Source organism: Panthera pardus, unplaced genomic scaffold (assembly GCF_024362965.1).
Source record: "Panthera pardus isolate Hobbes unplaced genomic scaffold, ASM2436296v1 HiC_scaffold_2, whole genome shotgun sequence".
NCBI classification, from domain to species: Eukaryota; Metazoa; Chordata; class Mammalia; order Carnivora; family Felidae; genus Panthera; species Panthera pardus.
Genome location: NW_026526765.1, coordinates 31,699,429 through 31,723,149, shown reverse-complemented (window position 1 = coordinate 31,723,149; position 23,721 = coordinate 31,699,429). Strand labels below are relative to the sequence as shown.

General features: G+C 42.2%; 1 protein-coding gene across 4 annotated transcripts in view; it reads left to right on the top strand.

The window, feature by feature from the left end:
* Positions 1–545: 545 nt before the first annotated feature.
* DAB2 (DAB adaptor protein 2) overlaps positions 546–23,721 on the top strand; it is a 69,284-nt gene continuing 46,108 nt past the window's right edge. For 2 of the 4 annotated variants that reach the window (XM_019464232.2, XM_019464231.2), the window contains exon 1: positions 17,700–18,044. The gene's annotated coding sequence lies outside the window, so the exon portion shown is untranslated. Of the gene's footprint in view, positions 675–17,699; positions 18,045–23,721 lie in introns of those variants that run through there. The other 2 variants (XM_019464230.2, XM_019464229.2) reach the window with 2 other exon arrangements.

The window sequence follows — 23,721 nt, the reverse complement described above, 5'->3', positions numbered from 1 at the left end:
GATAAGAAAAAGTATGGCTCTGCAAAGGAGCAAAGAGTAAGACTTTTAATCATTGGGATGTCAAATATTCAAATACACGTGTGTGTGGTATACATGTCACAACAAATAAATATGTATTTTTCGTATTTGTTAACACAATACAATATATATTTAACTCATATACAGGTCAATATATGTATGTCAAAATAAATCCCGTTCGTTTCCACACACCTTTGGAAAAGACACCCAAAGTCTTGATTTAGGTGGATTTCCTAAGGGAGTTAGAGAGCACTGATCAAGGAAGGATGTTGAGTTTGACAGGGTACAAAAAGAAGTGGCAGATGAGGAACAGCAGAGTAAAAACCATGAACTGGAAAAAAAAAAAAAAAGCAGAAACAACAGCTTCAAGCCAGCAGTGGCCAGGACAACTGTAAATCATCTCCCCTGAAAATCCACGGAGAGACAGGAAGGAACTCGAGGTTCCCATTCTAAATTCATAATACATCAGCTGACATCTGGGTTAGTTTTATGCAATGTCTCGGAGCCTAAAAGAAAGGTAAGCGAAACTTGCCGAAGGAAGCAGCATCTTATACTCTGTCTGCGTTTGATGAGGAGCAAACAGAAAAAAGTATTTAGCCTAAGTAAGGACACGATAGAATGGCTCAGGAGATCCCCTTTGCAGAAAGTGGCCCAGGGTAAGTTGGGGCAGGGAGAAGTGGTGTTGGGGAAGGAATGTAAGTAGAGAGTGGGAGACGGGGCTGGATGGCCCCCAAGGTCCTTTAAGATCCTAAAGTCCAGGGTTCCAAGAGCTGTGCGGACTCCAACCTCTCCACTTTTCCCCAAACGTAACTAACATAACGTCAGACTGATGTTGTGTGTATGCCTCAAAGCTCTCTTAGCGAAGTTCAACAGCACCACATGGTAGTCCTGATTCTTGTTCAAGCCAGTGGTGGGGAAATAGAGGTCTTGCAAAAACTATGCTATTATTTCCTGTTGGATAAACTCTGTCATTCTCTAAAAACACCAGAAGGAGAAAGGAACAAGGGTCCAAAGTGGAAAAGCTTCCAAAACCAGGAAGAAGTGGGCCAGCTTGGAAGGGCAGGAATAGCCTCTTACACAGAGGCCTCCTCCTGGTCCGGACCGGGTTTTTGTTTCTGTGAAAAGGGTCAGCGTGCTAAACTATTATTTGTATATGTGATGCTTTCTCGTAAGCACGCTCTAAGGACTTGCATTTTAATTCAAGATGCTGTCTTTATTTTAGGGAGAAATCAGTTAAAAGGGTCGGTACTAACCTGTCATTTTCCTCTTCTATTTTAAAGCTGTCTGTATGGGAGTTAACTTCTCCCAAAACAAGCATTTGGAAAATTCCTGGTTAGGCCGCTTGCTTGTTTTGTGAATGATGTTTGTGGTCAGCTATAACATATATAGCATGCCTTCTTCGTATTGCTGTCTTTTTCATGCATGTTTTTCTTATTTTGGCATTTTTATGGAAGTGATTAAATATTATTTGGTCTCAAGCTGGTGTAGAAATTGTGGAGATGTAGAAAATACTCTCTAGCTGAAATCCAACATACACATACCCACACAATCATAAACACACACACATATGCACGCAGCATTTCTAAAGTATGTCCAGATAGCTTTTGTTCAATTCTTTACTTCTTCTCTTCTTCCTTCCTTCCTTCCTTCCTTCCTTCCTTCCTTCCTTCCTTTCATGTGGAGGGAAGGAAATGAAAGCAAATACGATTTCCATTTCATTTTCGGCTTGCTTTCTGATAGACACAGCATTGTTTGGATGTCCAGGCCTCCAGCTTTTACCCAGAGGTAAATGTTGGAGAAATGTTGTTTCCAGTCTTATTCCGAATGACTGAAATATTTTTGCAAGGTGTCACTTTCCAAGCTTTCATTAATGTTCACAAGTTTCAATAGCAAGTTAGAATGTTTCAGTAACTTTTAAGGGATATTCTTTCCCCACCCCACCCCACCTTTCAAAAATAAATATAAAATTAAGCTGAAGAGAAAGTAAATCCTGGTATCTAGATAAAAAACTCATGACACACTGATTAGTATTTAATAAGTTCCAAAAAGTATCCCCAAGAAGTAGAATGTTTCTTATTCTATTAAATCAGTCGTATACAGTGTTATGTGACAAAATCTAACAATTTTAGGAGAAACTGTGTTTTGTTCTTAGAAAATTCAACTTCTATTGACACTGAGCAAAGAGGAGTATGGAAGAGTAAAATTGGGACATAAGCCAGAATAAATTTTCTGTGAGAAATTCTATCAGATGACTTAAAAAGTCTATTCAATATTCGATATCACCTGTAGACATAATGAGAGAAAAAAATCTATTCCACTTAATTACTTCTTAGAAGGTTTAATTGGGATACTGGCTTGCTTGCTCTATATTTCAGGAGTTGGGTCTGCATGATATTTATGTTATAACTAAGAATTATTATATATTTGGAGATACTTTTTCAAATACTCTCTATACGTAATTATAATAATGATTGAAGACATATTAAAAAAATTTCTTTACTTATCCATATTATTTAGTTGCTAGGAGACAAATATAAAGCATCTAATATTATTAAACAGGTTATAATCCACTTTTAATTTCACAATGAGAATTGCTTTGGGGTATGTATTTATTCAGACTCTGTAGATATATTGTGTACTCAGTGCAAATAATACCTATCTTTCTCTGCATGGTGTTTGCAATTTGGAGAAGGGTTAATAAACATATCTTACTGACTAAGCATGTTGAAGCTCCCCTAAAAAAGTAAGATGATCACTAGCTCAGAGCATTGTCAAATTATTTGCGATTTAAGATATATTATGACTTACATAAATCCATTGAAAGCAAAATGTTTAATCCTCTTCTTTGTGTTCAAAATATGTAATGATATGATTTTATACAACATTTCTGGCATGATAAATTTTATCTTTTATCATCGTATGCAGGGCAAGTATTTTTCAAACTGAAGAATGCTGCACACACAGAGTAGTTATTTGCCATAAGACACAAAGTAGTGGCTGTGCCATTATGAGCCACAAGGTCAGCTATACCCCAGGCCAGCGTACCCTCTATTGGAGTGGAAAAAAGACCTTCTCTACTGAGGAACTCGAACTTGAACCTTCTTTGCCATGAATAAATTATCTTACGATCTTTGTGTCCTCATTAACATTTGTGTTCTTTAACATATCATCTTCCATTATATTTTAAGAAGATCCATTCAGATAAATATCTTTACTTCCTTCTTTAACTAACAAAATACTGTTATGGCTTTAAAAAATGTTTTTATTGTGTCCAGACCTATATGGCTGTTCAGTTTGGAGACTGTTCAATGATAATGAATAGTACAAATTCTTCAAAAAGATTATTTCAGCCCCAAATGTTTCCCAATCCAAAGAGTAAGTTTTTCACCTGATTCATCTCAGGTTTTGGTGTGTGTGTGTGTGTGTGTGTGTGTGTGTGTAGTACTTTGTTGCCAACTCTATTTCTATTCTATCTTTATTCCCTCACATTGTTTTCCTTGCTTGGATCCAAGTCTCCATCTCTTCCTATGACTTTTACTCAGGACTGCCATAACCGGTGAGCATTCCTCAGCTAAGAAGAACCAGATGGCCATGAAGAGATGTTAATGTTTCCCTCACATGTCCTCTGGGCAATCTTTCTTCACAAGGGACAAGTGTGCTAACTTACCACTGCTCTGAGACTTATACTAATCCAAATAACAAAGGACAGTTGTCCTATCTTGATGGCAGACATGAGGCAGAAGAATCCTACCTTTATGCAGCAAAAAGTCGACTGGTTTGGAGAACAAATTGTTTGGAGAAAGCCCTAAGTTGTACTATATCTTATATATACAGTGCCATTTATTATATATACAGTAGTACCAAAATAATTTTCTGATTCAATTACAGTGTTTTAGGCAAAATAGAAACATAAGGCATTATGATTTTACATTATAATGCTCAAAGATACTTGGAGATTAAAAAGAGTATGCATCTAGCAAAATAAAAAAAATAGGAAAATTAATAGCATCTGTGCTAAGAGAGACATTAGGGATAATTCAAAACTCTAATATATATATCCTCTTCCTTCTCCTTCATCAAATGTTTAGGAGGTCATTCCGAGTAGTTTAAAGTTGACTTGGCAGGGTAATAAGAGTTAGAAGAATTTATTTGAATCTTGGCACCTTCACGAGGAATCTACATGCACTTGAAGGAGTATCCCTGATTCTCTGAGACCCATTTTTATCACCTTCAAAATGAGGACAATTATACTTCTCTAACTTGCAACAAGGATATAAGGATCCAATGAGAACATTTTTGAAAGTTTATTAAACTATAAAGTTATATGCAAAAATGCATAATCAGCATCATCTTCGTGAAGGTCAAAGTTCTATCCCATTCCTTTTCTGTTCCCTGGTTAGAGGTGCCACTCATGCTGGAGTGACAGAAGGATAAGGAAGAGAAGTGATGCCCTCCCCACCCTCAAGACATCAGCAGTACCTTCAAAATGTAGAATTGCCTTTTGCAGCTCTATCCTGACTACCAAAGACACTCCCAAAAGAAAATCTACTTAAAGCTTTGTAGATTAATTCCTTAACTTTATCAAGCCAGGAAAAAGAAAAAAACAAACCCTGTAACATCTCATCAGACAAGCACATGACAGCAATACAGGCCTCTTTCTAGGGCTCAGGAGCCAGACTTTGTACCTATTTGTTCTCCTCGCCCCCGTGGTGTGAAGCAGACAGGAAAGGCAGGTCATTTTGCAAATCATCTGACTCCAGCCTGAAATCAGTAACCCAGAAAAAAAGCACTTGGGAACATAGGGCCATCAAAGAGGGGCCCAGGCCTGGGCCTTCTGATAAGGCCTAATGTTGAGTGGACAGTGGTTATTAGGACTCCATGGATCCGTGATCCTGGAAGGCGCCCCTCCGGCACGCATGTCTGGGTCTGCTCTGGAGGGGAGCTAGGGAAACAAAGCCATTCTTTCAGTTAGGGGGGGTGCCATGATATCCAGAATCTGAATTTGGGGCTTCTAAAGGCTGAAAGAATAATGGTTTTTAAAATAGCTCCATGTGGGAAGCTCTCTGAGCTAAGCATGGAATCCTAGGGAGTGGAGCCACGACTTCTTTACAGACAGCACCCAAGTGGTAAACCAGCAGTAACAGGCTTATGGAAAATGTTGCATGAGGGGCACCTGAGTGGCTCAGTCAGTTAAGCATCTGACTCTTAGTTTTGGCTCAGGTCATGATCTCGGGGTCGTGGGATCGAGCCACACGTTGGGCTCCACGTTGAGTCTCTCTCTCTGTCTCTGTCTGCTGCTCCCTCTCCCTCTCCCTCCCCCTCTTTCCCCTGCTTGCACGCTCTCTCTCTCTAAAATAATTAAAACAAATGTTGGATGAATGAATGAGTGAATGAATTATGAACAAATGAACTATATGAAACACCTAATGGTGCCAGTGATCTTTAATTCTTTGTATTGCAGAAATTTTCAAATATAAACAAGAATGTAGAGAATTGTACATTGAACCCCTACATACCCATCACTCTGCTTCAACAATCTTGTTTTGTCTATTCCCCCTCAATTTGGGGGATGGAGTAAGTTATTTTATTTTTTTAATGTTTATTTATTTTTGAGAGAGAGAGAGAGAAAGCGCAAGTGTGGGAGGGGCAGAGAGAGAGGAAGACACAGAATCTGAAGCAGGCTCCAGACTCTGAGCTGTCAGCACAGAGCCCCAACATAGGGCTTGAACTCATGAACCGCAAGATCACGACCTGAGCCAAAGTCAGGCGCTTAACCTACTGAGCCACCCAAGAGCCCCTGATGCTTTTTAAAAGATCACTTCTGTGATATGCTGTAGAAAATACACAGCTAACTGTGAAGTCTATTTGAAGTATACTGAAGCCTGTCAATATATCTACCAGGTTAGGGGAAATATAGATAGAAGATCAAATTAAATGACACCACCAGCCATGTCAACAAATCCATAATGTGGTACATTAAACTGGATAAATGGACAGTTTTCTCCGACAAGTCAATGGTGTTAACAAAATAGAGTGGTGTAAGGTGGGAAAAACTGCTACAGATTTATGGACAATTTAAAAGACAAACTATTCAATTTTCTGTTTGATTTTTGAATCTTGCTTAGGTTATGAGTCTAGCAAATAATATATTAAGAGATATTTTTGAGACAGAGGAATCAGGATTTTACAAGACATTAAGAATTACTGTTAATTTTGTCAAGTGTGTGAATGCATTGTCTAGCCTGTTTAGATGCCAAGTATAGAATATAACAGGTTCCTATTCTGGACCTACTAGAAATCAGATCCTCAAATTAAACGATATATGTCCTCTCTTTTTGGCTTTACTTGTTTTAATGGATCTGTATCAGTGTAGTAACTAACTACATGCAGCTATTTTTTTTAAGTTTATTTATTTTCAGAGAGAGAGAGAGAAAATGAGCAGGGGAGGGGCAGAGAGAGAGAGAGAGGGAGAATACCAAGCAGGTTCTGCACTGTCAGTGGGGAGCTTGATGCAAGTTTCCAACTCACGAACCATGAGATCGTGACCTGAGCCAAAACCAAGAGTCAGATGCTTAACTGACTGAGCCACCCAGATGCCCCATGCAGCTATTTTGTTGAACCTGGAACAAGAGGAACCGTAGAAGTCAGACAAGTTTAGTGGGTGTTCCCCTCGCTAAAGTAGGAATATCACAGAGGCAAAGATAAAGATTTCTGGTTGGCAAGAATAGGTGAGAAGGGAAAGCTAAATCACGTTTGAAGATTACAATGATTTGCTGGTAGTTACAGTCAATGAAACATGTTGCTTATGGGAAGTTAGAAATCATCAGGCTCTGTCAGGATAGGTGCTATGGGGAAAGCATAAATCAGAGGAGGGAATAAGGATAAGGTAGTAGGGCAGCAACTGAAAATTGATTGGTTTCGTTAGCTTTCTCGAGCTGCTGTAACAAACTATTAAAATCTAGGTGGTTTAAAACAAGAGAGATTTATTCTCTCACAAATCAAGGAGGTGTCAGGGCCCTGCTTCTTCCAAAGGCTCCAAGGAAGAATCTGTTCGATGCTTCTCTCCTAGCTCCTGTTAACAGCCTCCGTCCTGGGTGTACCCAGGCTGGCCAGCTGCATTGGCCCAACCTCTGCCTCCATCTTTACATCATCTTCTTTCCTGTGTGTCTGTGTCCAATTTCCCTTTTATCATAAGGACACCAGTTGTCGGATTTAGGGCCGATCCTAATCCCATATGACCTTATCTTAACTAGATTACATCTGCAAAAACCCTATTTCCAAATAAGGTCACTTTCACAAGTTCCAGGTGGACATGAACTTTAGGAGGACCCTACTCAACCCGAAACCATGGTCACAAATACTCTCCATGAGAAGGTGACGTTTGAACGACTACCAAAACTACTTAGAAAGCTTAGAAGTCATGAATCCAGAGGAAGACAGCCCAGGCAAAGAGCAGCAAGTGTGAAAGTCTGAGATATGAATGGGCCTGGGGTGTAAAGTGAGTGAAGGGAAGATTAGCAGTTACAAAGTAATGGAAGGGAGGGCAGTTCAATACAGCCTTGGAAGCCATTTCTAAGGACATTGGCTTTGACTCTGATGGAGATGAGAATTATTGAAGGGTTCTAAACAAAAGTGTGAAATTACTGAACATTTTTCATGAGACCACTAGCTGCTATATGGACTAGACTGTGGGAGGGATAAGAGCAGAAGCAGTGAGAGGTTATTTCAATAGTCCACGTGAGAAATGATGATGGTTTGGACCATAGTGGTAGCAGTGGCAGAACTTGGAAGCTATTGGGTGATAAGAGTAACACACAAAAATGTCCCAAAAATTGTTTCCCATTAATACTTATCTCTGTTATTATCAGGTGTCTTGTCACCTCTTAGTATTCATTCCAGAGGATGGAGGCAAGCACCAAAATTTAAGAATTGCTTTTATGAGAAAATCTTAAAATGAGAAATGACCATTTCCTTTGTCCTGCAGTTAACATAGACAGCTATCATAGGGCCTGGTACTTACCAAGAATTTGTTATTTTACATGCATCCCTATATCATTTAGCCCTCGAAATAAGCCTGTACCACAAGCATTGTTTTCCATTTCGCACAGTAGAAACGTAAAGTTTAGAGACTTTAAGCAGTTTATCCAATCATACAAATAGTTAATGCCAGAACCAGGATTCTAATGTAGGTATTCTGAATCTCCATCCCAAGTGATTTTCATTATATTGCAGTGAGACAGGAAAACAAAGTCATTATTCTATTTAAGTAGCTAATCACTGTGGTCCCGATCTTTAAACACCGTGTTCCAGAGAGACTTTACTTGATGTTCTTCATTTATAGATGGTTGATTAATTAATTTGACTGATTATAATTATTGACCAGGAAAATTGTGAAAAGAGACCCTTCAGTAGTCAATGTATTAGGAGAGAAAACAGCTAGTCTACACCTCATAACAGGGTGTGCCAGAGGCTCAGAGGAGCTGAATTGCAGCGCAGATCTCTTTCCATCTCTATATTCAGTGACATCACATGACACCTTGAAATAAGCTACAGTGAACCTGAGCTGTTTTTATTCATAGACCAGATTTAAAAACAAACTGTTGTCTATAATTCGAATTCAATAACAACAAAATATAAAGGTGTGTGTGTGAGAGCGAGAGAGAGAAAGAGAGAGAGGGAGGGAGGAAGGGAGAGAGGAAGGAAGAGAGGAGGGAAAAAGAGAGATGAGACAGTGTGATCAAATTACTGGGTGTAGTTAATGTCTAACATTAGTTTAAAAACTGCCTCAATATAAACCAAAATAACAGAATGCGTCCACTTGACAGATAAACACATTTAAAGTTTATGATTACACATTTCCTGGTCGGCCTTGGCAAAATGACTTTAGGACTTGAGCATTTTCAGCAACAACTGCGGAGTTCTGGACTGGGTTTTCCTCCCTCCAAACCCACACCCAGCCTAACTTTCCCAGGTGGTGTTTCTTCCACAAACACACTTTCGGTGAGCTCAGTTCTTCCACGGAAGGCTGCAGCAACAGCAATCTGGGTAGAGGCCCACTCATGGGTTTCAGGAGCTTGGGCGTCTCTCCCAACAGAAGCAAGCGATGAGGTTTCTTTCCCTGTGCTGGCCTGGAAGAATGTTCTTTTACCAAAGATGGGAGAAGCATCAGTCTCAATATTAACCAGAACAAGTATGCTTTCCCTGGCATGGGGGGAAAATCAGGGTAGCTCCAGTTAGAGGGAGTGCTGATGTCTGAGAGCCAGGTAGAAATTGTCTGGAATGTTATTGGTAGTTTCTATTGTCCCCACAGCTTGTATCTTTCACCAGAATTTCTTCTGAAAAATAGCAGCTTATCTAATAAATACACACACACACACACACACACACACACACACACACACACACACATCTGCTACCACCTCTACTTCTACCTTCTCATTCTTAACAACTTCCTCAGAGAAACACTCCTTTTCAGTGACCCTTCACTGTTGTGCTCAGTGTATAACTTCCCATTGTCTCTCTCTCGGGTCCAGACCCAGGCTTAGGGTCAGCACAGAACTTTCTCCTTATGGTCAAAGTCTAGACACCAGGGACAGACGTCCTGGAAAGTGTGCCGAGGTCATGATCAAAGCCAGAAACATGAGTCCAAATGAATCCATTGATCCAGGGAGGAAAGAAAAAAAAAACAGGGGCTGAGGTACAAAGCCAAAGGGGGACAGAGAAGGACAAGGGGCCTGGAGGTGGAAGAGTCACAGGAGCAAGGGAGCGGAACGTGATCTGCGTGCACTCCAAAGTTGCGTTGGGCAGTTAATGTCACCTGCAGCCTTTTCGTTTCTTTATAAAATTCTAATGAGCATGGGCATTGCATGGGGGTTAAGCCACAAACCCTGGGACCTGAATACCTGGGTGTGAAGCCTGGCTCTGCCATTAAGTAATTTTGTGACTTTAATCAGCTTCCGCAGTTTCCTCCTCTGTAAAGTGGTGCTAACAATAGGTTTTAACTTACAGCAGTGTTACGAGGTTAAGTAAATTAATATCTATAAAGTGCTTAGATGAGCATCTGTGTAAAGAGATGAAAAGTAAAACAATATTCACCCATGTACCTGACATCAAGCCTTAGGAAAAAGAAAAAAATACCAGTATAATTAGACCTCCTTTTAATTCATCCTTCTTTCTTCTTTCCAAGGAAACCACCATCTTGAATTTGTGATTTATCACTCTTGGGCATCTATATATTCATTTATATGAATAGTTGTATCTCTAAGTAATGAGTAATTTTATTTTTCATATTTTAAGCCATATATAAGTGGCATCATGCTTTATGTATTCATCTGTAACTTGTTCTTCTTACTCAGTTCATCTGTGTTGATATAAACAGTTCTGGGTCATAGATTCATGTCATTCCTATTATTGTTAGAGTATTCCCAATGAATACATGCACCGCGATTTATTTGTCTGTTCTGTTGATGGACACTTAAGTTGCTCTACGTTTTGTTATTCTAAGCATTCTTAGACATATTTCTTGGCAAATGAATTGGAGTTCCTCTAAGCTGACTTAGAAGTGCAATCTCTGAGGTTTAGGGTAAGCTCATTTTCAAATTTACTTAACATTTGAAAAATTATTCTTTTAAGACACTCAGACAAAAATGCACATTATCATGTGCTAATTGCTACTTGAAGTCCTTTAGACAGATTAACTTACTCAACCCTCAGAACAGCGCTGTGAAGGAAGTTCGATTATTTCTCTCGCTTTATAGAAGAGAAGTTCAGCCATTTTCCTCAGAGCCACACCTGGAGACACAGTGGGTCCCCAGTTGTGCCAAATGCAAAATAGGATATAATAAAAAGCCAAGGTATTCTGGCCAAAAGGTATCATAAGGCAAACAAAAAGGTAAGATCTCACATAATACAGTATTTCTTCATCTTAACTAATTGTATGTGCATTTCCAAAGGGACTATTCTGAGGTTCCATGTCGACATGAATCTTAGGGGTGGGAGGGACACTCTTCAACCCGGTACAGGATCCCCTTTTACCATCTGTGGCCAAAGAAAGGAGTTGAATCTACTTTCCACGTGACAAGCCTTTGGATATTTGGAAAGAGCTCTACTATTCACAGATCTCCCTCCCTAACCCACCTGATGTGCCCAAGGAGTCTCTTTCCCTGGATACGCGTGCCCAATTCAGCCAGGCCACACTGGCAAAGCCCGTAGTTCTCAGTTCCCAAGATATTCCCTCACTGTCCAAGCGGCCCTGCACTGATTTGCCAGTGTCTTCTGCATCTGAAGGGGCATCCTCAACAGATACTCTTTTCCAGGTGTGGACAGACCAAGACAGAATACAGTGAACCCTCAGAGGTGCCAATAACCCTTATAATATTGTTTGGGCCATGACTGCATGAAGCCATACATTCTAGATCATTCAGAAGAGCTGAGTAACAGTTCTAGCTCTGTCCCTAACTCTGTAAACAGAAAAAAATCAAAGTTTCTGCACTTATATTTCTTAACCTTTAGAAACAGTAATACTTGCCCTAACCTGTTTGACAATAATGTTGTGAGGAAAAAAAATATCAGATTGGTACAAAAGACTCAGATAAAATCTTCAGATAAAAATGGGTAGAAAGAATGTGGCTATACACCCAGAGCGCAATGGAATGTAACCTTGTCTTATGTCATGGGGTCTTCTGATAATCCAGTGAAACCTAGGGTGCACTGCTTCAGAAACTGCACATAAGCATGGGCGCACACACATATATAAGCTTCAGAAGAATCGGGGAGTAGGGTTACTCTGGAGTCCAGACATGGGTTCTCCCTGTTCTCTAGTTAAGATGTGAATTTGAGCCTGAGTATTAAATGACTACAGAAGATAGCATTCCTTCTTGATGCACAGATGGCTGTTCTGGTTTACAACTGAGGCTGTTAGGCCAGCCCGGCCCAGCATGTGGCCAAAGTTGAAGGAGAGTAGAAAGATTTTTGGATTGAATTCAGCGTCTGTGGACAGTGAGGCACCTTCTCAGTAGGAGCAATAGAACTCCGAAGGGCAAGAGGTTGGTCTTCAGTCCCCCTTTTCTCATTTTCTCTCTTTTCTCCCGTTTTAATATCCCCATCTCAGCAGAAATTTACTCATCTTTCTTTGAAAGGATGAAATTGATCCGTTAAAGTGATCCTCACTAACATGTTAGAAAATCAGTGTCCAAGGACTATCCCACCGGAGAAGTCAACCTTAAGAAAGTTCCCCACAGCCAGAGGAACATAGCTGCCTAACACATGATTGACTAGGCAGAATTTCCATTGGGAGTAGAAATGATTTCTAGTACTACTGTATTTTTTGCATAATTTTAACATCATTTACAGTTATCATATTGTCTCAAATTCTCCAAACTCTTCTCATTGAACATGATTTCCTTTGACTTCCACCAAAAACCAAAACACGAGCGGGAGACAGGGAAGGCCCGTTTTGTAGATAAGGAAATTGAGCCTTTGAGGAGTTAGGCCGGTTGCCCTAAGTCTTGCAGTCAGTAAAAGACACACCCAGAACTTTAAGCCAGATCTGATCCTAAATCCCACTTTCTTTCGCTGTATCACAGAGGTAAGCATTTACATGACATCCTGTCTCAGTTTTCCAGTGGTCCCTTTGAAGCCAAGATGTAGTATGACTTCAGGGGTAGTAGAGGGTCATCCTAGGAGTTGGAAGTCATCTAATTCTTCTCTTTCCGGTAACCTTAAGCTGGGTACAGAGTGGAGTTGACAATTGCCTCACCTGATCAAAACAGGAAAAAAAATCTGTCCCTGTTCTTCCTGATGACTAAGATCTCTTTAACAATGAGCGGTGTCTTTCATGCCACAGTAAGACACGGGATTGGAAATGCAGTGCAAATGTCTGGGTATAGGTCAGTGTACATGGCTGATATCAGATCTTTCTCTGAAAACAAGCTTTGACAGGGGAGGAGCAGGGAGAGAGTCACCACCAAAGCCAGGACAGTGTCTGAAGCTGTTGAGAGCCAATGGGAGAGAGAAAAGCCAATGTCTAAAGACCAATGGCAGCTGCCTCCTCTCATCCTAGCAGTTCTGCCCAATCCACTTAACTCTCATCACTCAGAGAAGGACAGAGTGAGTATGCCCTTGGTTGTGGGAGAGCTCAGTGTTTCTTAAAGTGTGGTACCCAGGACTATAGCATCTGAATGACCCGGAGGTGTGGGTAAGCACTCAGATTCCCAGGCACTTCGTGCCCCCTGCTGACCCACTCACATGCCTTTCCAGTCCAGGTCTCTGGGGCTGGGGCCAGGAATTAGCCCTTGTCGCAAGCTCCCAGAGTGTCTGCTGGGAACATCAATGTTGGAGAACTATTGTTCTCAAGGCCAGATGAGATCATGAGAACGCATGATGAATACTCAACTCACTTTTGAAAGATCTTGAGGAAAACACCTCAGTGAAAGCTATTTTTTTAATGTTTATTTGTTTTTGAGAGAGAGAGAGCAGGGGAATGGCAGAGAGAGAGAGTGGGGCAGAAGAGCCAAAGCGAGCTCCTCACTGATGGCAGAGAGCCCAATGTGGGGCTTGAACTCACGAACCACAAGATTGCTACTTGAGCAGAAGTCAGACTTTTAAATGACTGAGTGACCCAGGCACCCTGAAAGCTATTTTATGGATTTCTTTTATAACTCTTCTCCTTCTTTATCTTAAAATCATTTGGTGTATTTAAAAAAAAAAATTAGGCAAACCTGTGTATATACCATTTCACGTAGATGCACAAATGTGATCTCTATAGATCTGCATATAGGCTATTTTAATTTTTTTCCCTTTTTGCACAACTTGTACCTCCTTCCTTCCCCTGTCTATTCTCATCTCCATCAGGTCCCCAGTGATCTATAATGCAATCCAGCCTCCAGTCTCCCTTATAATCATACAAACACACACACACACACACACACACACACACACACACACACACACACAGATAGGTGTTGCTTTTTGTATTACTAAAACAGAAACATATTTTAAATTTTTCTTTGTCTTGTTTTTCTCACTCAACAATACCTAATAGAAATTCTTCCATATTACAAGGTTTAACTCCACAATTTATTCTTTTAAATGATTGCATATGATTTCACAGTGCAGATGAATCAGAACTGACTCAATCATTCCCCTATTGACAGACAAAATTTGTTCCCAGGTTCTTACTATGGACAATGCAGTGATTAACATCTCTGCTTTATTTCTAGGGATAGATTCTTATTCATAGGATGGAGAACTATTTAAGTGTTGGCTACAATAATAATTAATACTGGCATTTTGTAGGATTTTATGCATTTTTATCTTTAACAACTCTTCAAATTGCTTTCCAAAGAAGATGTTGTAACTGGTAGTTCATACGCGTATTCTTTTTCCCCTTTATAACTTCTCATTATAAAAGTTTATACTGGTAGCAAAATGTAATTAGTTATATGAATTTATCATATTGAATTTTTAAAGTCCTTCACTTTAAACATCCCAACTTATCAAGTGCCATTTGAATTTTACTAGTCCTACACATCACAAGCAAATACCAAGCATTGTGTTCTGAGGTGCTATACATGTATAACCAAGAAAATAAACCAAAGCAACCAACCAAACCAAACAAAAACAGGTTGCCTTCAGTAAGACTGCCCTCCAGATATTTTAGATTTTAGTTAGATCAATGGATAGATAGATAGGTAGATAATAGGAAAGCCTCTAATATTTGTCATGCCTTGCCAACAGCCAAATCTGATAGGGTCAATTTTTCTGTATCTGTAAACATGCAGGATAAGTCAAGGTCAAAGAACATTTTCTGGGAACAATAGCCATTTTCTTCATTTTTTTATGACACTGAGGAGGAAAAAGAAAAGACGTGACCTCACTAGATCCATAAACTTTAACCAGTCCTTGTTCGATTAGAACATCTGGAAGTGTCCAACAAGGCACCAAGGTGCTCAGACAGTTCACCTATGACCAAATCCAAAGTTCCATTTCAGTTCATGAGAAATGGAAGGATTCAGAATGGGATGTTTAAGGGAGACAAGAGGAGTAGGGAGGCGGATAGAAGAAGGGAGAGAGAAAGCATTAGGTCTGCGAGCTAAAGGGGGAAAAACCAGCTTAATTATGGAAGAAAAGACACACACATAGGATAGCTTGCACAAGCAGAGTTGCTGTGGAAGCACATTCCAGGAAAATCTTAAGAGATTACTTTAATAATAAACCATGCATTCTTCAGCAAGCCATCACGGGATTAACTACCCCTTTCCTAGGCTGGGAACACAGTCGTCAGGTTTTTTGGGTTTTTTTTTTTTTTCTTTTTTTTCTCCTTCTCCCTCGAAGACGGGATTTGTGCAAGGGAAAGTCATGCAAGGACCGTACTTTTTCAAACATTGCATTAAATTTTCCTTACCTTAATTTTCTAAACATTAAATTTCAGTGGTGATAAGAAAAGACCATTGAAGCAGGGTTAACATCTGGGTGGTCTTGGGTGTGATTCTCCAGCTGGAAGGGAGTTCATTTTAGACCTACTGAAAAGTGAACAGCTTTGATGGGGCAGGAGACTGTGTTCCATCAGAGATTAAAAGGGTTAAATTTATTTTCATCCTTCTTTTTTTTTCTTCTTACTGTGAGCAAGACACTGAATTACTGCCAGAAGCAGTATCAGCACCCTAGAGATATAAAAGTACTCTTCAAATCAGAGTTCTCCACTGTGGACTCAAGATTTCTCTGTAAAATGACAGGGCCGTCTATTTTAAGCTGGATGTGTGAGCCCGCAGTTCATAAATGGACCGTTTTCATCAAAGTCTTCTCTTGAAATTCCAGCTCATTGCGGACGAAATCATTTTCTTCCTCTGGCTCCTTAGACATATCCCTTCCATTTGGTAGAGCAAACATAAGTTAATATTGCTTGATAAGAGTCTTGATTTAAAAAAAATAGGTTTGGGGCACTTGGGTGGCTCAGTGGGTTAAGCGTCCGACTTGGGCTCAGGTCGTGATCTCACGGTTTGTGAGTTTGAGCCCCGCATCGGGCTCTATGCTTACAGCTCAGAGCCTGGAGCCTGCTTGGGATTCTGTGTCTCCCTCTCTCTCCCTGCCTCTCCCCTGCTCATGGTCTGTGTCTCTCTCTCTCAAAAATAAACATTAAAAAAAATTTAAAAAAATAGGTTTGGGTGGTCACTTCTGAGTTGAGAAAGTATTACCTATTGAGTTAAAAGGGAAACCCTTTTTTTCCCCCTGAATTGCTAATGCCTCTATTTGCCTGAAATCAGCCTCATTTTTTCAGCTACTTAGGCCTTGGAGGTGAAACTATCCTTCTGGACTTCTGGGTCTTCGAAATAAAACACTATATCCTAAAATGTACCAGAATTTAAGTTTTCTGAATAAATGTTGTAAATACTATCCTAAGATTAAAGCCTACATACTTATCATTCACAGGAAGTCCTTTTTTTTTTTAATAATAGCAAATCATCTCAGCAACATTGAAAACTGTCAGCACCACCTTCCCCACCCCCGAACCCTCAGGTGTGAGGGGATGAGACAGGTGGCAGAAATAGCAGAGGCCAGGAGAGGTGGTGTTCTCCTTGTGGCAGGGTGGTGCCGCTCAGTGCCCCTGGCTCCCTGGCGGTCCCAAGCCTGACCTACTTGAGAGCAGGAAGTGCCCATCACGCTGCGGCTTTACAGCTGGGCTAGGCTTGGACCACAAAATACATCCTTGGTGTCCCATGAGCCCGATTTGAACCCTCAGTTTCCAGAGGTAAGATGCAAATCCACTGTGTGTTGCTTACTCGATGAAATCAATAACCCCTTCTCGTCCAACTCATAATTTGGCACTTTCACATTTAGTACACACCGTTTCCAACTTAAAAAAAAAACAAAAACAAAACAGGAACACAGACATGCTTTTCACCAGAATAATTTCATATTTCTTAAAAAGTGACAGAGTTTCTGGGGATATTGTACAATTGCTCATGATTTTAAAATATGGAGAAAATGAATTTCCAGCTTGGTAAGTTTCACCAAGATGAGAATGCCTTGTGCTGAGCACCTCATTTTCAAATATGTTTCTTATGTTTCATATTTTTCATAGAGGTATAGGGACCACCGTGGAAATCAGTGCAGGAGAGTGTTCATCTTACGTGTCTGCGCACAGATGCACACGCTAATGGAAATATATAATTTTTGTTGGTATCAGATGTTCAGCTTACTTAGGTTATATAGAGGTGAACGTTTTTGTTTATATCAATTTCATAGAGTATTGTTTTTATAGCTGTATATCGGGATGTCATGTCATACCTAAATACAGTATGTTCTACATGTACACACACAGATTCCCCACCAATTTAAGTGCCCCCACAGAGACCACGCCTGTAAAGGGGCTAATCACCCATTTCGCTGTAAACAGCAGGTCCGCGCTGGGACCCACTGCCTCTCGCCAGGAAAGTCAGGAGAAAAGGCAGCCCTTTGTTCCAAGGTCCCCAACGGGTTAGGATGACTTCGGGTGCCACATCACTGGAAGTGGCAATCCGGCCAAGGAATTTGTGAAACGAAGGTCCGGTGGATCCCACCCCTTTCCTGCGGAGTTTCCCTTTCCTGTCCTTATTTGCCCCCTCCCCTGTCCCGCGGCCCCAGCTGGGGAGGCCGGGGCTCCGGCTGCACCCTCCCTCCTCTTTGCCGCGCGGGGCTTGGGGGGGGGGGGGCGCGATCGCCCCCCGCTGGCGGGGCTCGCGCGCGAGGGGAGCCGGGCGCCGTGCGTGGCCGCGGCTCGAGTTAATAAACAGTTAAGTTTGGAAGACTCAGCAGACACGTTGAGGGGGAGTTACCAAGCCCAGGCAGCAAAAACATCCCGGCGCATTCCTGGGGAGTCCTCGGCTGCCAGCATCTGATTAGAACCATATCTCGCCGGGAGTGGCCGCGCGGCTCCGAGGCTCCCGGGCCGGCGGCTATTTAAGCGCGGCCCGCCGTGTCGGCTGCGCGGCAGCCTGGAGGCTCGACACCCGGGAGTCATGCTCGCTTCGCGGAGGCTCTAGCTGGCCGTGAGTAGCTTGCCCGGCCTTCTTCCCCGTGGCTCCATTTTTGGCGACCTCCTTCCCCTCCTTTGCTTTTCCCCCTAGGGGTGCAGATCCGGGACAGGGACAGTGTGTGTGTGTGTGTGTGTGTGTGTGTGTGTGTGTGTTGGGGGGGGGGGGATGGAGTGGGGGGGGGGGAAGGATGGAGTGGAGGTGGGGGGGGAATCTTAGAAATGAGACCGTACTTGGGGAAACGGCGGTTTTGTGGCCTGACAACCGAGGAATGCTTCCACGGAATGCATTTACCTTTGGGGTCGGGCTCCAGATGTCCAGCTTGTGACATTTAGCAAGCACCTCCTTTTGTGTGTGCGTGTGTGTGCTTGTTTAAAAGCTCTGTGGGCAACCCTGGTAGGACGCTGGTGTGGCTGCTGACTACCTAATTAACTCCTCCAAGGGTGTTTATTTTTGCCCTGTGACAAAGGCTGGGGACCTGGTTTGTGCCCCCGAGAAGCTTTTTCCTGGTGACTGACAACGTTTGGCATGAAAATGTGAACTTTGTCTTACACCCGCGTTCTTAAGAAAGTATCTGCCCAAGAGACTGAACAAACTTGTTTTAAATCCCTGGAGCGTTTAAAAGGTGTTGGCCTGCTTGCTGTAAACTGGCTGGAAAGATTAAGTAAGAATTCTAGAAAAGGGGGGAAAAATGAATGGGTTAAAACCATGGAGCCCCAGTCAGCATAGCGGTTTTCATAGCATAGAGCTGACTCTGTTATTTGTTTCTGCTTCCTTTCCTCTTGACTCAATTCCTAGCCTGGAATTCAGGTCCACAGTCAGTTTCAGCAGGGAGCTGTTTGAGTCCAAAGGGAAATTTAACTGGATTAAAAGCACTTAAAGAATCTGGATGTTATCTCCACCGCATTCCCCCACCCCACCCCCACCCCACCTTTTCCTCTTTCTTTTTGGTTTGTGTTTGGAAGGAAGAGAGGCACACTTGTAAAGTGAGAAGAGCAGAAATAAGCTTCCAGACACATGGAAAGACTTAAAAATTATGGAGGGGAGACTTCATGAATAGTAGATGTTGTTATTACACTATAAAGTGACCTAATGAAAAAATTTCTGGCTCTAATCAGGCAAAGCAGAGGAGTGGGGGAGAAGGAGGTAAGACAAAAACTAACTCAAACAGAAGTAATGGCTGAAGGAAGAAGGCAGCTACAAAAATGCCTTCAAGATGTCTGATAAGGCTCTTGGAATGGCTTTGATGGGATATATAATTGATCTTCTTTGCGGGCTGGAGGTCGGCACAGGAGCATCTACTGGCTGGTGGGGAGGGAGGAACTAGCTGGGAATGGGGGAGCATCCTAGCTACCAAATGGCTCCTCTCCACGCTCCATGACATCTCCATGCTTGCTTCGGGCACTGGCAGTCAGGCCACGATTAGGCCGATTTTCTCTGGGCCTACTGCCCCGCCCACCCCAGGTTCTGTCCCCCACTGAAGGGAGACAGGCCTCGATGACATTGTAGGAAAGTTTATGGCCTTGAGAATTCAGAAGTTTTTGGGATTGAGCTCTCCTTAATCTTTGGGGAAGGACCTTTTTTTGTTGAAGCGCTGCACGTGTGGAAATAAACAGTACCACACTTAATACACCAAGGAGTGTGCCATGTAGACAGTGTCCTAGAAAAAGCAGGAAGGAGACCTAGTGGCCTTTTCCAATGTGTATTTCTGGGACTGATTACTTCTAAATTGCTAATCAGTTTCCCCCTGAGGCAGAAGGGATTCTTTTTCCCATTGGTGAATAAGCTACCTTCCCCTTCCCCTTCCCACTGTCATCTCTATCCCTTCTTATCCAAATGACTGCTCTAGAAACCAGGTCTTCTTAAGCTATACCCTCCCACATTTTAATGGGTGGCTGGGACAAAGTGGTGGTAGTGGAATGTCCTCCAACTTTGAGCCAGGACACAAACGTCATTGCCATTCTCGCCATCTTGGACACAATCGATCTTCCCCTGAGGATGTGAGAGAGGGTAGGGAGCCATGTGTGGCCCTTGTTAAAAGCCTTGTCCAACTTGCTGAGGAAGAGTCCACATTTCCCCTCGAGACTTTTTACAGATTTTAGATTCAACTAAAAGTCCAAATTCCTGTGGATTAGGTTTATTTGGTGCCTTGTTCCACGAGGTTGAGTGGATCTTTGTCTCCTTGTTTGAGTTGAAGAGAATTGCTCTTAAGACACTTGTTGGCATGAGGTGGTACAGGGACCTCTGGAAGCTTCTGGCCAGGTGGGCTGGGGGCGATATTTATTGGCCTGCTTGGTCATGCCTCAATTATTTGAAGATTAAGAGAGTAGGAAGATATAGGCCAGCAGGAGGCTTTGTGGACACGTGGGCTCTTGGTGGCACAGCAAACATATCCTGCTTCGTTTCTGATTCTACCCTAAGCCTAAGCTTGCTCCCACTGATATTTTTTTACCTGAATGGTTTTGAAGGCTCCATGTGTTTCTCTCCTTCAATGTCTCCTGCCCGGAGGATGTAACTAATGTCAAGGACAAGCGGAGGTGCTGAAATACTGGAGAAGCCTACTGAAGACTGAGCTCTCCAGCGTGCTCAGTTGCCCTAATGGTTATCAGAGCACACCTCCCTAGGTGGAAAAGCTTGAAAGCTCACTGGTTGGGGAGTTTCGGCTCACAGATCCAACGTATCAGGTTTTCTGTCCTCCAAACGGAATCAGAACGAGAACTACCCTGGCGATCTGAGACACCTGAGTCACAGGATGTGCTCTTTTAAAATTCTCTCTGGTGCTGTGTGTCATTCTCAACTTGAAGTCGTGCCACTGAGTGGCACGGAGGTAAGCCAGAGTCACCTTGTGGTGAACTAGCTGTACCGTTGGTTAGGTGTGGTTGGTGGGAACCTAACTCACGGGAACGGAGCCTGACGGGATTGCATGAATCAGGAGGCAAGTGGGCAGTCAAGTTTCCTCCTCTACAAGAAGCTGCTACTTTCTGATGAGGAGGGCAAGGCAGGCCGAGTATGGACACCGAGGACTAGCAGTCATGCCAGTTTCTGCCTCCCACCCAGGACAGTCAGGTAGTGGGTTGAGAGCGTGGGTTCTGGGATCCTGCTGCCTTGGTTCAGATCCCAGCCACACCACTGTTGCTTAAGTGACCTTGGGCAAATTGCATAACCTCTCTGTACTTAAGCTTTCTTATCTGGAGAGAATAAGAGTACCTACCCCAAGCTTGTTGGGAGGAGCGTGAGTCTAATATGCTCAGAATACTTTTTTTAAATGTTTATTTATTTATTTGAGAGAGAGAGAGAGAGAGCACGAGCAGGGAAGGGACAGAAGCAGAGGGAGACAGAGAATCCCAAGCAGGCTCCATGCTGTCAGCACAGTGCCTGACTCGGGGCTTGAACTCATGAGCCATGAGATCATGACCTAAGCTGAAATCAAGAGTCAGAGGCTTAACCCACAGAGCCACCCAGATGCCCCTATGCATAGAATACTTTATTCTGTTTGACTTAGAAATGTGTTGCTTTATTTATTTATTTAGCCCACTGAACCACTGAATTAAGTGTCTTTGTGAAAACTGAAGGCAGAGGGGAGAAATGTCTCCATCAAAATAGGGCGCTGCTCATCAACCTGGAAAACGTGAATCATTCAAGCACTTCATATTAACAAAGCCGTGTGTTTGCTGTGCTCACGGAGGCTGGAACAGACAGGGAGTTACTCTCTGTTCTTTGCCTGGAAGCCTGCAGTTTGGTTTGGTCAAGCTGACCTCCTCTGGTCTCCACCCCCTCTCAGCCTCCCTGCGGAGAAAGAGCAGTTCTTCCCCAAGTCAGCATGAAACTAGAAGGAAGTGGGAAAGGAGGGACCACCCATACTACACTGAGTGACTAGGCTAGAAATAAAGTCTTCCAAGTGCGTGCGGCCCCATCCTATCCTTGCCCACATAGCTGGGCAGGTTGCCATGGTTACTCCCCTTCCTGCATCCTTCTCCTACCCTGGAAGGAAGCCTGCCACTCCAGGGCAAGCAAAATCTGAACAAATTGCTTCCTGGTCTAAAAATGGAAGTTGCTTTTTTATTGGTAGCCTCCTGTCTACCTACCTCACCCTTTTCCTCTTCTAAACTTACTTTAATCTTACCACTTAATTGTCTAAGTCTTACTAATTCTTACGTCATCAAGGTGGCCAAACCTTAAGCGTTACGAAATTTCAGGAACATGGGAGCTGTTGGCTCAGTATTGAAGAAGCCTGGCAATTTTTCTCTGCTACCATAATTTATACAAGCTAGCTGAGGCAAGTGACCTTTAACTGCCTTACGCTAGCGAGAATTCTGAATGACCTGAGCAAGCAGAGTGGTCGGCTATAAGGAAATTACCAGAAGGCAGAATGAGGAAGCGTGAGGGCTGTCACTTAGATTTTTAGGTAACCACAAAGTAAGGGAGCAGGTGGCATAGGAACTAGGAATCCTGGCAGAGTGAGATTTAAAACACTATTCAACCTGGAAGACTTTTGGGTGAGGGATATGTGCTTTAACAGTTTCTCTGAGTAAACAGCTGTCCTATCTCTCTCTAGCAATGTGATGCAAAGAGTCTGTTACTCTGAAATAGACTTCGGTCTCTGTGTGATAGAGGAAATGCATAAGCTCTCGTTTAAAAAATAAAATGCATTCTGTCTTCCAAGATTGGACACTTAGTTGCCTTGGTGTGTATTTCACAGCTAGAGAGAATTCATCTAAGATAGTAGTTCTCAGAGTGTGGTCCCCAGACTGCAACATTGGCATCATCTGGGAACTTGTTAGACATGCAAATTCTTGGTCTCCATCCCAAATCCACTGAGCCAAATTCTAGCAGTAGGTTTCATCCAATGGTATTTCAACCAGCCCTCTGTGTGATCTAAGAGTAACTTTCACAATTCATTTGTTTTATAATCCAGTTGTTCAGTGGAAAGCATAACAAAGTATTTGGATTCCTACAGTCATGGAAATAATAAGCAAAGCACTTAAACATAGCTCAGTTTAACCGCATCTTAGGATGCAAAACGATGAAAAAGGACAGACCTTGACATTTTTCCTACTATCTCAATTATTGCTGTCTTGATCCTAGGAAAACCGATATACTCCTTAGTTTTATATATCACCTCACTTCCAAATCCTTTCTCCACTTTTGGGTTTTTTTTAAGGTCATAATTAATCTCCATTTATTAGGAGACTGTCCCAGTTACTTCTTTTAAAAAAGATTCTAGTAAACTAGATCATTACCCTTGAACCAGATGGTTTTCTCTAACCTATAAAACTTTTTATTTTGTTTTTTATGCAATGCCGAGAGTGCAGATGAAGGCCTCTCCAAATTGGTAAATGAATCTACTGCACTTAGTTTTTATAGAGCTTTATGGTTTATAAAGTACCATTCCATTCTCCCATTTAACTTTCACTTCAAATAACTTACCATAGAAAAAATGTCTCCATTTCTTAGCTCAGATCTGATCAGTGCAGATCAACTTGTCCTAGGTCCTACCATTAAAGGGGAAAGCCAGGATTCAAGCATGATTTGAATCTTGGTGTTTCTTTAGTAAGTACCTATTATGTTAATTATGTTGCTAGCCTGACAATGAAAGAACTCCTAGGGAGTGGAAATCTAGAAGAAAGTCTGTACCTCCTGAGGCAAAGGCCGTGGACTCTGGATCTGCATTGCGGTGGCAGCTGCACCATTT